We start from the raw sequence: 14,188 nt of genomic DNA, 5'->3' as shown, positions 1-14,188 counted from the left end.
CAAGACAGCACCCCATGTCTCGACAGGCTGATGAGGGTATATTTCAGACCATTAAAGCACTGATGAAACAAGGAATTCTTGTGCCATTGCAATCATTGTGTAATACCCCGGTGTGTCAGATTAAAAAATCTAAGATGGTTGTGGATATTTATACAAGATATGAGTCTGATTAACCATATTGTAGAGGCAGAGTTTCCATTAGTTCCTAATCCGTCGACGATACTGCACAGTATCCCAGTGGAAGCTTGATATTTCACTGTGATAGATTTGAAAAATGTGTTTTTCTCGATCCCATTGCACAAAGACTCACAAGACTTGACTTCCTTCACATTCTTCCAAACTCGATTGAAACATACTTGTTTACCCCAGGGGTACTGTGAGTCCCCATCAATCTTTATCTGATTCCTACAGGTGGATTCAGGCAATATTGATCTTAAGAGTGCGGTGATACAATACATAGACGATATTTTAATTTGTAGCACCACGGAAGATGAGTGGAGACAATACTCTAATCAGAAAAGGGATGTAAGGTAGACAAGAAGAAGTTACAATACTGCCAAGAAGAAGTGTTATAAGGTGACACCTGAAAGAGCTGAGATGATCATGAAAACCTCAAAGCCAAATACAGTGAAACAGATGCAACAGTTTCTGGGGCTATGCAACTATGTTAGAGCATGGGTGTTTGACTATAGTTTGTGCACAAAAACCCTTTTGAAAGCTTTAAAGAAAGCACAAAAATAGAATGGACTTAACAAATGGAAGGGTTTCAGGAATTGAAAAGGCAATTTGCACTGCCCCTGTTTTAAGAATTCCAATTTATGCCGAGGATTTGTATTTTTTTTCACACACAAATGGGACAGTCATGACAGCAGTGCTTACACAGAGAACCACATTGGGGTACAAGCCTTTAGCATATTACAGTGGGATTGTAGACCTAGTACTGAGAGGAAACTTTAATTGTGAACAGTCATTGGCAGCTGCTATGTTCGCAATCGAGAAGTCTATATGTTTTGTGATGGTATGCTGTATGACTCTCTTCGTGGAGCATGCTCTATTTGCTATTTTAGATAAACCCAAAGGCACATTGACATCCCAAAGAGTATCATCTTATGAGGTAATGATATCGTATCCAGCGATAACAATTGAAAGATTTAGAATAGTGAACTCCAGTGAACAAGAACAAGCTTAGCAGTTTATAGGGCTATTTGGATTTTGGAGACAACATGTACCAATTTAGGGCAAATATTGGCTCCATTTTACAAAGTGATACGAAAGAAGTATGTGTTTGAGTGGGGTGAGGAGCAACAGATAGTGTTTGATTTGGGAAAAGACACAGTGCAGCATGTGCTTGATTTGTGGCCCCTGAGGTCAGGAGAAGTGGAGTTAAATCTATCTGTACAAGCAAATTATGCTAACTGGAGATTATGGCAAAAGTAAGACAAAAAGCAAGTTCCTTTGGTATTTTGGATCTTACAAAATTACCCGAAGTTGGTGCTAAAAACACTCCATTTGAGAAGCAATTGCAGCGTGTTATTGGGCTCTTATTGATACGGAACAACTGACAGTGGGTCATGATGTACTTACTGATCAGGCCCATAATCCCATTTACAGAGTGCTTGTTGAGCTCTCCTAGGACACACAGGAGACGTCACACCCAGGAAGCCAGTATAATCAAATGGAAATGGTGTATCCAAGATAGAGCAAAATCACAAAAGGGTACTGTTGTGAAAATACATGAGCAAGTGGCTTATAAGCCACCCATACATTACATTACTCAGGAAGTGACAGAAATACATGTGTCTCCAGTGAAATGTGGAATACCTTATGGGGATATGACAGTGGAGCAAAGAGAACATCCCTGGTGCACCAATGGCTCTACTTGCTGCATAGGAATTGAGTGCTATTGGAAAGCAGTGTCATATAATCCTGAAACAAAAAAGATCCTAGCAATGTCAGGTAAAGGGAAGAGCAGTCAATTTACAGAACTCTATGTAGTATATCAAACTTTAAAACAAGAAATGCCTGGTCAACGTCACTTGTACATAGATTCATGGTCAGTGGTGTAAGGAACTCATGGTAGCAACAGTAAAGACAGACACAAGTGATCACAGTTCAAAGGTGTTTATTAAGCTGCAAATGCAGGGTGTAAAAAATGCTGAATCTAAACCTAAATCTAAGATGGGTGCAAGCGTCGACCATCAAAAGAGAAATAAGGCAGTCCTTGTGGAGTTGTGTGAAAATAAAGGGGCCTATACTAAGAAAAAACCTACTGACAATACCTTACAACTAATTACACAAAGAGTGTGGGTTAAGGGTTCAATAAAGAAAGCAGAGTTCATAAATAATAAGCCAGGATAGTATTGCCTTGAGGTCTCCCTTCCCCACGTTTTTAGCACGGGACAAGGTGGGACTCTGGATCACAGCACATGCTTGAGCTTTCTCATCACGAACCAACAGTTCCATTTCTGTTATATGGTCAGGTTCTTCGACGATTAAGTCTCTTTTCAATCAAAAGTCTCTTGCCTTTAATGCCTGATGTATCCAACAAACAAACACAAAGTTTGGTTCTGCGAACACTTGGGATGATGGCTTTACCCTTGGGTCCCCCTATTCTAGGGGGCGCAGACCCCTCAGAAGTTGTATTCAATAAATTAACAAGACATTTCCTTTCTCAGTGAACTTTTGGGTGATAACTTTCCACCCCTGGATCTCCCTCTGCCTGGTTCGGACCCCAATTGACAAGGGGGCGCTTCATTTCCCCTTGTCTTGCAATGCTCTCACGAATCTGAATGTCTTTTCAAACAATGTAGTGTGAACTTCCCTTGATTGGGTTCACTCTTGCCAACCTTCGTTACACACTATTAGCATCCCTCTGCTGGGTTCCCTCTTGCCAATTTTCACGAAACACAGTTCATGTACTCATTTTCCTCAGGCGGGATTCACTTCCATTAGCTTACATAATTCTCTGTCAGTCAAAAACTTTCAACGGTACAGAGGATTTTACAAGACCATTGAATTACCACTTTGACTATTCTTCACCTCTTCCAAAGGCCTTCAAGGTTCCGGTAGTCTTTACCATTGGGTAATCGGCCAGAGTTTCCTGCGTGAGCACCCACGTGGTGCTGCACTGCTCCGTATCTGGTTTTCCCCTTCCTTCGTTTAACATCCTTTTGCTTTTCAAAGTTTAACTTAGCCTTTGGCTACTTTTCATTCACCACAGCTCAGTCTCCTATCGACACTCCCCTCGACTCACAAGACAAGCTGTGATGAACTGCTTGGTTTCCTTTTGCCTCAGAGTCAAGGTTGGTACCAAAGAGACAAGCATCTCTCCCCAGCTTGGAGATCAGTGGAGGAAGGTCTCGTGTACTGTTGACATCTGGTGCAAAATAAGCTGGCTATTGTATGCAGACTTATCATTCCCTCTGTGGAGGTTTCATGGGCCTTGGTCGGAAAGGGCAAGGTCGAATCTCTCCTTGTCACCCTTTTGGGCTGCACCATCTTCCTCCTCCTCTTGAACTGCTGTGATGAGTTAGCTCTTACATCATGCTGTCTACCTTGCTCATAAGGTGCTGTTGTGCTCCACCTGTTATCCCTGTGAGGAAGGGAAAGGGGCATCGGGTGTGTGTGTGATTCAGGTCTTTTGCCTGACTTTGCCTGTCCCTTGTATTGGGACATGTCAGGTAAATGGCTCTTGTGTTAGTCTGATGTCTTTCATGTTGTGCGAAAATGTTCATGTTGGAAAAGGGGGGCAGTGTTTTGGAATATCATACGTTGTAGGATGGGGAAAGGGTGCTGAAAGAAGGGGGATCTCACCCATTGGTGTCCCACTCCCAAGGACTCCCCATCCAGGTGATCCTCCCTCCCTGGTCCACCCCCGGATACTGGATCAAATAGTGATGTCTGTGTCCTGGTCACCTGGATGACAGATCCCCGGCTACTAGCTAGGAAGACACCTTCAGGTTTCTCACAGTTGCCAATGGGCAGCCTGTGTGGCTGCCGACATGGCAAAAGAATGGTGTGGAAAATTAATTCCAGAGAATTGTGGGGAAATGAACTGTGGCAAGTGATGTGGGAAATGCTGTTACAAAGTGAGGTAACAGTGTATCATGTGGATGCACATTGTACTACTGACTCTTTAGAACGTTGATTCAATTATTTTGCAGATGAACGCACCAAGATTTCCTCTGTGGAGGCGGAGGATCAGGAGGGCGATTCTGAGGGTCTTCCCAAGTGGGCTCACCGGAAATGTAGGCATCACACGTGAGAGAAAGCTCCTTGCAGGTAGGCACAAGCGTGAGTGATCAGTATCCCTTTAGATGTAGTGAAACAATTATTTTGCAGTGTCCTGTGTGCCAATATCAGCATCAAAGACCCATCCCTCATATTGTCCAGGGTACTTTACGAAGAGGTAAATTGCCGGGTCAATTCTGGCAGATTGATTATATCGGTCCTATGCCAATCAGTAAAAGTTGTCAATATGCATGTACCATTGGGAATACCTTTTCGGGATATTTGATGGTGCTGCCATGCAATAGGCCCACACAATTGAACACTATTAAGCTGTTAGATCAAATCATATTGCATTACGGTGTCCATTTGCAAATTCAGAGTGACAATGGCACACATTCCATAGGCAAGTTGACTCAGGAGTATTGTCTGGAAAAGTATATTGAGTGGCTTTACCATGTACCATATCATCCACAAACATGGCTTTGATTGAGTGCATTAATGGTTTGTTGAAAGAACAATTGCGCAAATCAGTCAATGGCAGTCTGGTAGGCTGGCATGATTTGTGTTCTATGTTGTGCTAATTTTGAATAATAGATCATGGCTAAGAATGAGGCACCTTTGTCGCACCTTTTGGCACCTCCATCACAGATGCAACCTAATTCTGCTGAAGAGAAATGTATATATTGGGAGGTTACGGCAGGTGCTTCAGCTCCATACCACAGAACTCCAGAATCTGTAGGGGTAGACTTGCATGCTCACCAAGAAATCAGATTAGAGCCCAGAGGTATAATAGTCATTGAAACTGGGATTGAAGTACAGATTCCACTGGAACACCTGGGAATGATTGACTCTACATCTGCATTAGCAATGAAGGGCATCCAAGTACTGGGGGGAGTGATAGATGCTGATTACCAAGGAGAAATCAAAGTCATTTTAGTGAACAGTGGAGACCAAATACTGCCTATCCATGTAGGAGGCAGGATAGATAAGCTGACTGTCATGGAAGTAAAAATGTCTATGATCAGAAAGGGGGAGCCCCCTACAGTGTTAACTGCTTGTGCGGATCGTGGTTTTGGCTCATCAGATCGCATGGTACCAGGTGAAGAGGTGTGGGTAGAGAAACCAAGTGTCCCAACCGTACCTACAGATGTCATAGCGTCCAGCAGGGACCAAGTAGTTTTAGTAATGGAGCCGGGAAAAGAAAAGTGAGACGATGTACTTGCAGATAAATGTACTTTAAGAGAGTGATTGTCAAAATTTATATTTTCCGGATTTGCTTTGTGGAGCCTGTGAATGGCTGGTATAATTGTGATACTATATGGACTCCATTTGGAAGGGTAAAATGACACACTGCCACAAACACAAGATGTTGTATTTGCCCAGCCAACCAATTCAAGTCTGACGATGCTGAGAAAAGATGTTAGGGGTCGCCTGATGCCAACAACAACACACCAGCCACAGTAGGCATGAAGAACAGAATTTGCAAAGCATTGAGGACACGCCAAGTACAAGCTCAAGAAACAATGATGCTGGCTGTAGGAGAAATGTCTCTAACATGGCAAATATATGCATGATTGAAGGCCCAAACAGAGAACATGTGAGCATATCTCGCACAAAGGGTTTTGAACATTTCATATTTCTGTTTGAAGGATGTGCACGATGCAATGGCTCTGATAACTACACGCCTGATATCAGTGCCAACATCTGCTTCAATTTTGAGATGGATTTTAGAAGTTATACACAATGGGCCTCATTACGAGTCCAGCGGTAACCGTGCCTGAAATTCCGGCAGGTTACTGCTGGACTCGTATTACCATTCCGCCTCTGTGATTCCTGGAATTACCGGGGCATTACGACCCTGGTGACCCGGGAATTTCAGAGGCGGAATTTGGTAAATCCCCATTCCCATTGAACTCAATAGGATGGGGAAGTGGAAACACCGTACCATCTTGTGATGGTGCCGGTGTTTCCACATACGCCTGCAGGCGGGTGGTGTTAAACCCGCCAGGTCAGACCTGGTGGGAATGACACCTCCCGCCTGCAGGACTCAAGATCAGTCGGTCCAGAAACAACGGTGGTGGCGGGTTTACCGCCACCGTTATTTCCGGACTGACTAACTCGTAATGAGGCCCAATGACTCTTTAGTGGAGGATTCTGATGTGCGACAATGGTTTTCCATTTACTAATACTGCAATTTCTGTCAAGAAACAAAACAAATATGGAAGAATTTTACCCCGATAGTGACTTTCAATATCACTCAAGGTGATGTCTGTTATACAAAGAACTGTGAACCAGAAGAGGTTGGCAAATGTTAACAACTTAAAAGGAAAAAAAACTGTGTTTGAGGAGCATTTGTGTTCACGCACTCCAAGCACATGCACCAACATTAATAACAAAATGATTTGTAATCATACAGTTGTATCTGCTAGTCATTTGAACCATGTAAAACCTCTGATAGGATGACTTTTTTGTGCGTTAACATTACCTATACTTGAATTCCAGCTAACATTTCCGGAGGACCATGTGCTTTAACACAACTTTTTTTTAATGATGTTTCCCATGCAGCCAGCATTGCAGCAAATAAAAAGATCTTGTTTTCAATCTATAGGGCTATCCCCAGATTGTGATTCAAATGTGCATTTGTTGTCAGCATCAGAAGTCCTAGCTCTTGCATATTCACTGTGGGAGTTTGGGGATTAGCTGCTGGGGGCTATACATCTTTGATTAAGTTGGCATGCTTAGTAGAAAAAGGTTGAATCATACCTCTCAAGACTTAGAGGAATTTCTTCTAGATAGCAAAGCCACAAGAAAAGCTGCCATGTAGAATAGAGCTGCTATTGATTATTTGTTATTGAAGCATAATTTGGGGTGTAACACATTTGAAGGGATGTGTTTTTTAACTTGAGTGACCATTCCCATTCTCTGGAAAACCACATCCAAGGTTTGAAGGACTTGACTAAACAAGTAACACTATACCACACTGGGAATAGGTGGGATTGACTGTTTTCTTGGATTGCAGATGTTGGAGGAATGTATTTTTAGTTTAGTCATGCTATTTCATTGGTATCAGAAGCTGGCTTTAATACCACTGTGTTATGGAAAATGCCCAAGGGTGGATTGCAATGCTTTTTAACTAAAAACATGACATCTGTGTCTAGTGCATTTTGGGTGCTCCCAGGGCCATAGTGGACATTTCTCTTCAGGTCCCAGTGTATTCTGAACATTTTCTTCCGGACTCAGTGAACTCTTTTAATGTGAACTCTGAACATTGTGCATAGTATTTCAAACATGTTTTTGCACTTTTGCATTGCTTCAAGGACAGTTTTGAATAAACGTGCCAGCTGGTGCCTGATAACATTGTAGAGCCGAAGGAAAGTTATGCTGTTTTTTTGTGCTTCCATGAGAAAGGGAAAAGTGTGTCTCTTGAGGTTGTCATGGGTCACTGCTGCCGGGGGCCCATGGGAACTTGCAACAGGTAGACTTTGAAAGCCAGAATGTTCTGGTAAATGCCATCACACATTTGTCAGAGGCTTAAAACAAGGGTCACAACAGCAGTAGGACAGAAAGCCTCTATGGAAGAGTGGACAACTGCTTCCACTATCCCATTGATATGAGAACCTCTCTGCCCACATGTTTGAGGGACTTTTCAGTGCAGTTCTGGTGACACAAGGACTTCTTTGGCTGTGACTTCAATGGTGAAGTATTTTTAAACCCTTTACATTTATTAGATGTGTAGTAATCATGTATTCATTCATTATTTTCATTGCATTTATTCATTCATGTATGTATTTTGGTGAATAAAGGGCCATCAATAGACTTTTTTGTTGCAGTTTGGCTGAGTGTTCGTGTGCATAATTGTTAATTCGTGGTTATAATTCCTGCATGATGTGTGCAGGGGCTGTGAAATATTTTCTGTACACTTCTGAGAGCAGAACAGTCACTATGTGTAGTTTCTGAAGGGATGTTGCAGGTAATGTATTTTTCAATAAACTGTAAAACAGTGATATCACGGCCATGACCAAATTTGGGAGCATCTTTTAACTACAAAAGCATATGGATGTGTGGTGCTCCTCTTGATTGATATTTTCTTCTCCAATAGAAGTGTTCCACTTCTCTGAGTGGAGGGTGCATTTTAATGCAGATGAAGTGCAGCATGACAATGGAGCAATGGTGAAAGTACCTTGATACATTGACAGGGTCAAGAGAACACAGTTCTCCTGGTGTTTTTATATCTATTCAATCTTTATTTTGGTTTGCAGTGTATACATAGTCATGCAAGTCATCCTGTGTGTATTCTGCACAACTTAAAGTAACAAACCATGTGGGTGGCCATAGGCTCCTTAGTATACAACGTACATCCATGTGACGTCAGAACCAGCATTCTTTCCACCACACATGTTTGGCAAGAGATTTGTGATACTTTTTTGCAAACCTTCATCTTTGTCATTTATTCTTTAAAGCAGTTGGGTAGAAGACATGTTTAAACAATTAGAGCCTGTTTTAAAAGTGTGTGCATCACCATAACATAGAGTTGCTAGTTCACTGTTGAACAGGAGGTGGAAAATGTATTCTACATTTTGTCTGAATCTGTGGGTTTCAGAATATATTTGTAAAGAGCGATATTCTGATGCAGTAATTTGTGTGGATATGTCATCATAAATTCCTCCTTTTCGTGTAGGAAAGAGTATAGGAAAAGAACATACTCCTAAACTTTAATACCATATGCTCATTCGGGATCCTTTGGCTTTACACATTTCATATGTTTCTAATGCATCTTCTATGGTGTCTTTGGAGTGTAGTGGGTGAATTGTATACTGACCTAAATGTTGGCTGCAGTAACAGGATCTACAAGTTCAAATTGGCCCATTTGTGGTGAATCTTTAATTATTTGGGAGGCTTCTCTTATGTTTTCCTCTATGATTATATCTTTGTAGTATTCATTGTTTTCTTTGAGATATTGTAGGACTTGTATAACTTTGTTAAAATTGACTAGTTGTTGCCAATATTTTTTGTCTTTTGTTGGTACACCATTAACTAGTATAATCAAAGATTTATCTATTGGCTGTTGTACTCCTAGACTGCCTACATTTTCTTTAAGATCTAATGGCAAATATACTACTTTGCCACAAATGCCTGTTAGTTACTCAGATGGAGGCAATTTGGCTGTTTTCGGATGAAGCCATATTATAGCTTGAAATGGGTGTACTGTTTGGATTATAATGCTCTCATACAAGGTAAGTTGTTGGAGAGCCCTGGGAAGTGGGAATATTTCTAATTTATTAGTGATAGCATGTGATGGCTGTTCCATGTAGGAGAATATATTTACGTTTTTGAGTTCTAGTGCAGGACATTTTGCACAGTATAAGATTTCTTATAGCGGAATGGTGTATTGCTTACATTTTGATGTGGTCTAAGGGGCTTTGGCAAGCAGTTGCTGAAATGCAGGTTAATTAATGTTTTTGCAGTCCAGTGTGGCTGCGTACTGGGCAGGAGTCTATGATTTGTAAAGTTTTAATTCTAATTTTGTCTTTTTGTTTAACATAGTGATTGAGGAATTGTCGTAAGTATTTGAAGGTTTATTGATGTATGTTACATATTCAGCTGTTTGTCCATTTGTACACTGGATGGTTTGCTTGGGCAAATGGAATATTTGGTTGAAAGTTTGTTGGAGAAGTTTTTTCTATAAGGGTTTATTTTGTCTTAATGTTGTCTCCAGCCATTTCATACCCTCGGCCATTACTCTATATGGCAATTGGGATTTTTTGTACTTGTTTACAAGCCTCTCATTGAAATATGGTTCTGTGCTGCTTGTGTGAATCCATTCGCCTTTACAGAAGTTTGAAAATGTATCTATATTGACATTACACATGTTTAGAAGTATGTTTTGTAATTTATTGACTGTTTAAAATCAATATAAAGAACTTTCTCTTAAATAGAAATGCGCTGGCCCTCATTACGACCCTGGCGGAAATCGAAAAACGATGGCGGAAATGCAATACCGCCATCGAATAGCGCTCGGTGCGACTATGACCCGTCACCGCAAAGTACGAAGCCATTAGCGACACCGTAGTGAACGCCAACGCTAACTGCACCAAGCACGCGCGCGCGCGCCATGCCAAACCGCAAACACCACCATGGTGCAACGGTACGCCAATTCCGACCCTAGCGGACATGTACCTAACGCCATCAGGCATGGCGTAATGTACCATTCCGCCATGGCGAGAAGTACGGCATCGCGAATCAACCGTAAACGGCCCCACTGAGTGCCTGTACACCGCTCCCTGCCCACAAAGTACAACCCCCCGTAGGTGCAATGAAGTCACAATGCAACCATTGAAATGTACAAGTCACCCATGCATGCCAACGAACAAAAGAAACACAAGAGGGGCCAATGGGAGCTGCAGGGCACAGATGGCACGAATACAGAAGCAATCCCAATGGACATGACCACAGTCCCCCACCAAGAAACGCACGCAAACACAGGCACCTGTGACCAGCAATATTCCGATAATCACATCATTCCACCAGTCCACCTGGCTGACCGGCATCTGTTACACAAAACCCAATCCCCCGCCCCTGAGCATGACAACATTCAAACTGTCATATAGGCAGCCCCCATCCCTGACCTCACGGGCTTAGTAGGCAAACGCGCCCAGTACAGTACCACGCAACTAAACCCCGAAGCTGGAACCCAATGCAGATCTCCTCACAATACATCGCCCCCCAAATAGGCATATGCCACATCACTTGCAAAGAAAAACGCTACACGGGCCAAATCAGAATAGAAATTTATGCACATCAAAGTCACCAAGCCCATACAGCCATCAGGCCATGAACTCCAAAACACTAATCACCATTGTGGGCTGCATCCGCAAGAAATGACCAGCCACTACTTGTGTGTCGCCCTGTTCCCCCATGGTACACAGAGCCACATTCACGTACGAAAAGGCAACATGGAAGCGCACAGAACCGCAGGGCCGTCCCAATGGGGAGGCACTAGTCCAGCTGAAAGGCCGAAATGTTGCTCCGAGCCACCAGTACTGCGTAAGGGCATGTGGGCCATTGGCGATCGTCCCATAAGATCGTAATGCTGCTCCACTGATTAACACGAAGCAGCAGGTGTCGGGAGTAAAATCCATCTGCAGGAGTGGCATACAGATGGCAGTGGCAAAAGGGGAGGAGATACCTGTCAACCAAAAGAAAAGAAAAAGAACAGAATGGCCATCAGAACCACATTCGAACAACTCACTTCAATGATCACACGAAATCCACAGCCATATGCATGCTAGCCCACTCAAAAGGATCATCACCACCCCAAAACCACTTGCGACTCATAAACATCTATATCGAGGTGCAAACACCATCACAAACGAGTGTACCTGTGCATGCGTCTGTCAAAACAGAATCCATCAGATGGGAATGTTAACGTGCATGGACACAAGTGTCTGAGTGCGCCTCGAGACAGGGAGGGCTCAACAAGGCCAGATAGACGATGGTCCCACTATGGCAGCCCTGCATCACATAGCGTAGGGGAGGCGGATAGATCCCAAGAAGCCCTGTACATGGCAAACTCTGTATCAAATCACCTGCCCATGCATCCATTCATCATTCCCTCATCCCGGGATCAAAACGCCTGAATAATTACTCACATAACATTAGAAACATCCATTGAGTCTGTGCGTCATGCAGCCTGCAAAATCCACAGTGCCCCAGCCCGTAATTCCAGTGTTGTGAAGTAACATGTATTTGGGAACGGCCGGCCTCATCGCCCACGTAGCTATTGCGCATCCCAAACTATTCATATCAATCATTGCTCCCTCGCCATGGGCCCTGTCTCAAGGACATTGAACAATAGAACGTTATATTTGCAGTCAGACCTGTGGGCATCTCCTCGCCGCTAGCTGGAAACCGAAAGCGCCGCCCTTCGAATTCCTCATTTGCAACACCACGTCGGAAAGGCATCTGTGGCCGTTTGAAATCACTAATTATTCCATCGAGTGCGGCTGTGTGTGAAAATGGCAACTGCCTTCACCCACGAATGGGACGCCCCGCCCGTCGTTGCAACTCGGTACAGTGATGCATGAGGGCCCACCGTTACTCGAGTACTACGTTCCACTGACCCTTCACAAGTCTGTTCGCGACTGCACAGATAGTATGGGAAACAATGGGACCACAGCAGAATGAACATATCAATCCAATCTTACACGGCCATCGGGTACAAATACATGATAGCAATAGCAAGATACCATTCCCCGAATTGCAGCGTTGTGCGCGTGACGTGCTCGGCCAAAGGGGAGAGCAGTTTGCACAGGTGGAATGAATCACCACAGGTGGAGGCCATACAGCCTGAAAACACATAAATTGCACAGCCAGTCTCCTCCCACAACCACACCGAAATGCTACCGGCAGGACTCGCGATGTTGGCCCTGGGGGACCTGATAGCACTGCAAGTACTCCAACTCCAAGAAGAAGACGAACACCAACTACAACCAGCCGCACGGAGGAGACGCAGGAGGAGGAGGAGGCCAAGGCAGGGCCAGCAAGGCCCACCAGCACAGCCACTACCACCACGCAGGCAGCCCGCAATACCACGCCTCCGAGCCCATCCGTTCAACCTCACTGATGAGCAGATCCACACCCTCTACCGTCTGGACCGGGACACCATAGCCGCCATTGTGGACATGACACAGGCTGACCTTGTCAGCATGATAGATAGCCCAACCGCCATCCCACCCCTACTGAAGGTGGTGTCTGTACTCCACTTCCTGGCCACAGGCACCTACCAGCACACAGTCGGACAGTTGCATGGCATTTCTCAGCCACTGTTCTCACGGACACTATTGCAAGTGCTCGATGCCCTCCTGCAGCACGCAGACGACTACATCTCCCTACCACGCTCGGAGCAGGAAATTACCAACACGAAAGTGGGATTCCATGCACTTGCCGGCATACCGGGTTGCATTGGTGCCATCGACTGCACCCATGTTGAATTGGTCGTCCCACATGCCATGGAGGCCCAGTACCGCAACCGAAAACAATTTCATTCCCTGAATGTACAAATGGTGTGTGACTCCAACAGGATCATTACACATTGTTGTGCCCGATTCCCTGGATCAACCCATGATTCTATGGTCTTGAGGAACTCTACAATACCACGCTACATGGAGCGACACGCAGGGAACAGATCCTGGCTACTCGGTGAGTCTCATTACATGCATGATGATGTGGGGTATGTGAATTGGCAATGACCTGGCAGGAAGGGCGGGGGGGGTGTGCGTACGTATCAATGGCATTCCACATCATACGTTTCTCGTCCACATACAGGTGATGCTGGATATCCACTGAAGAGATGGCTCCTCACACCAGTCCGGAACCAACGGGACCAGCATGAGGAGGACTACAACCATGCCCACTCACGTACCCGTGTAGTCATAGAACAGGCATTCGGCCTACTGAAGGGCCGTTTCCGCTGCCTCAGCAGGTCTGGCGGGGCACTCCTGTACCGCCATGAGAAGGTTGCAAAGATGGTGATGGCATGTGTCATGCTCCACAACATGTGCGTACGTAGAAATGTGCCCATGCCCCCTGACGCAGAACTGCAAGCACCTGAAGATGGTCATGATGAGGGTGGGGATGTGGCAGCACCTCATGGAGTCTGCGAGGCACCGGAGGCCCGTGACATTCGTCAGCATCTCATTGATGTATGCTTCTAGCACTCACGCCTGGTGGCTGATACATGGACACGGGACTCGTGGCACTGCGTGTGTCTGGGACATGCACAACATGGACTGTACGCCTATGATGGCCTAGTACACAAAGATCAATGTCCACACATCTCATTGGTTGATCGTGCACTTTTAATGGCATATGTGATGTCATGTTGAACACCCTATCGACCCGCCACCCAAGTGAGCCCAACACACCCCCTCCACCCTCCTACCTCCCCCCCGAACACCAG

This window comes from Ambystoma mexicanum, chromosome 5p (genome assembly GCF_040938575.1).
Source record: "Ambystoma mexicanum isolate Mex_15411 chromosome 5p, UKY_AmexF1_1, whole genome shotgun sequence".
Lineage (NCBI taxonomy): Eukaryota > Metazoa > Chordata > Amphibia > Caudata > Ambystomatidae > Ambystoma > Ambystoma mexicanum.
The sequence above is the reverse complement of the archived record's forward strand: the minus strand, read 5'-3'. Positions refer to the sequence as shown.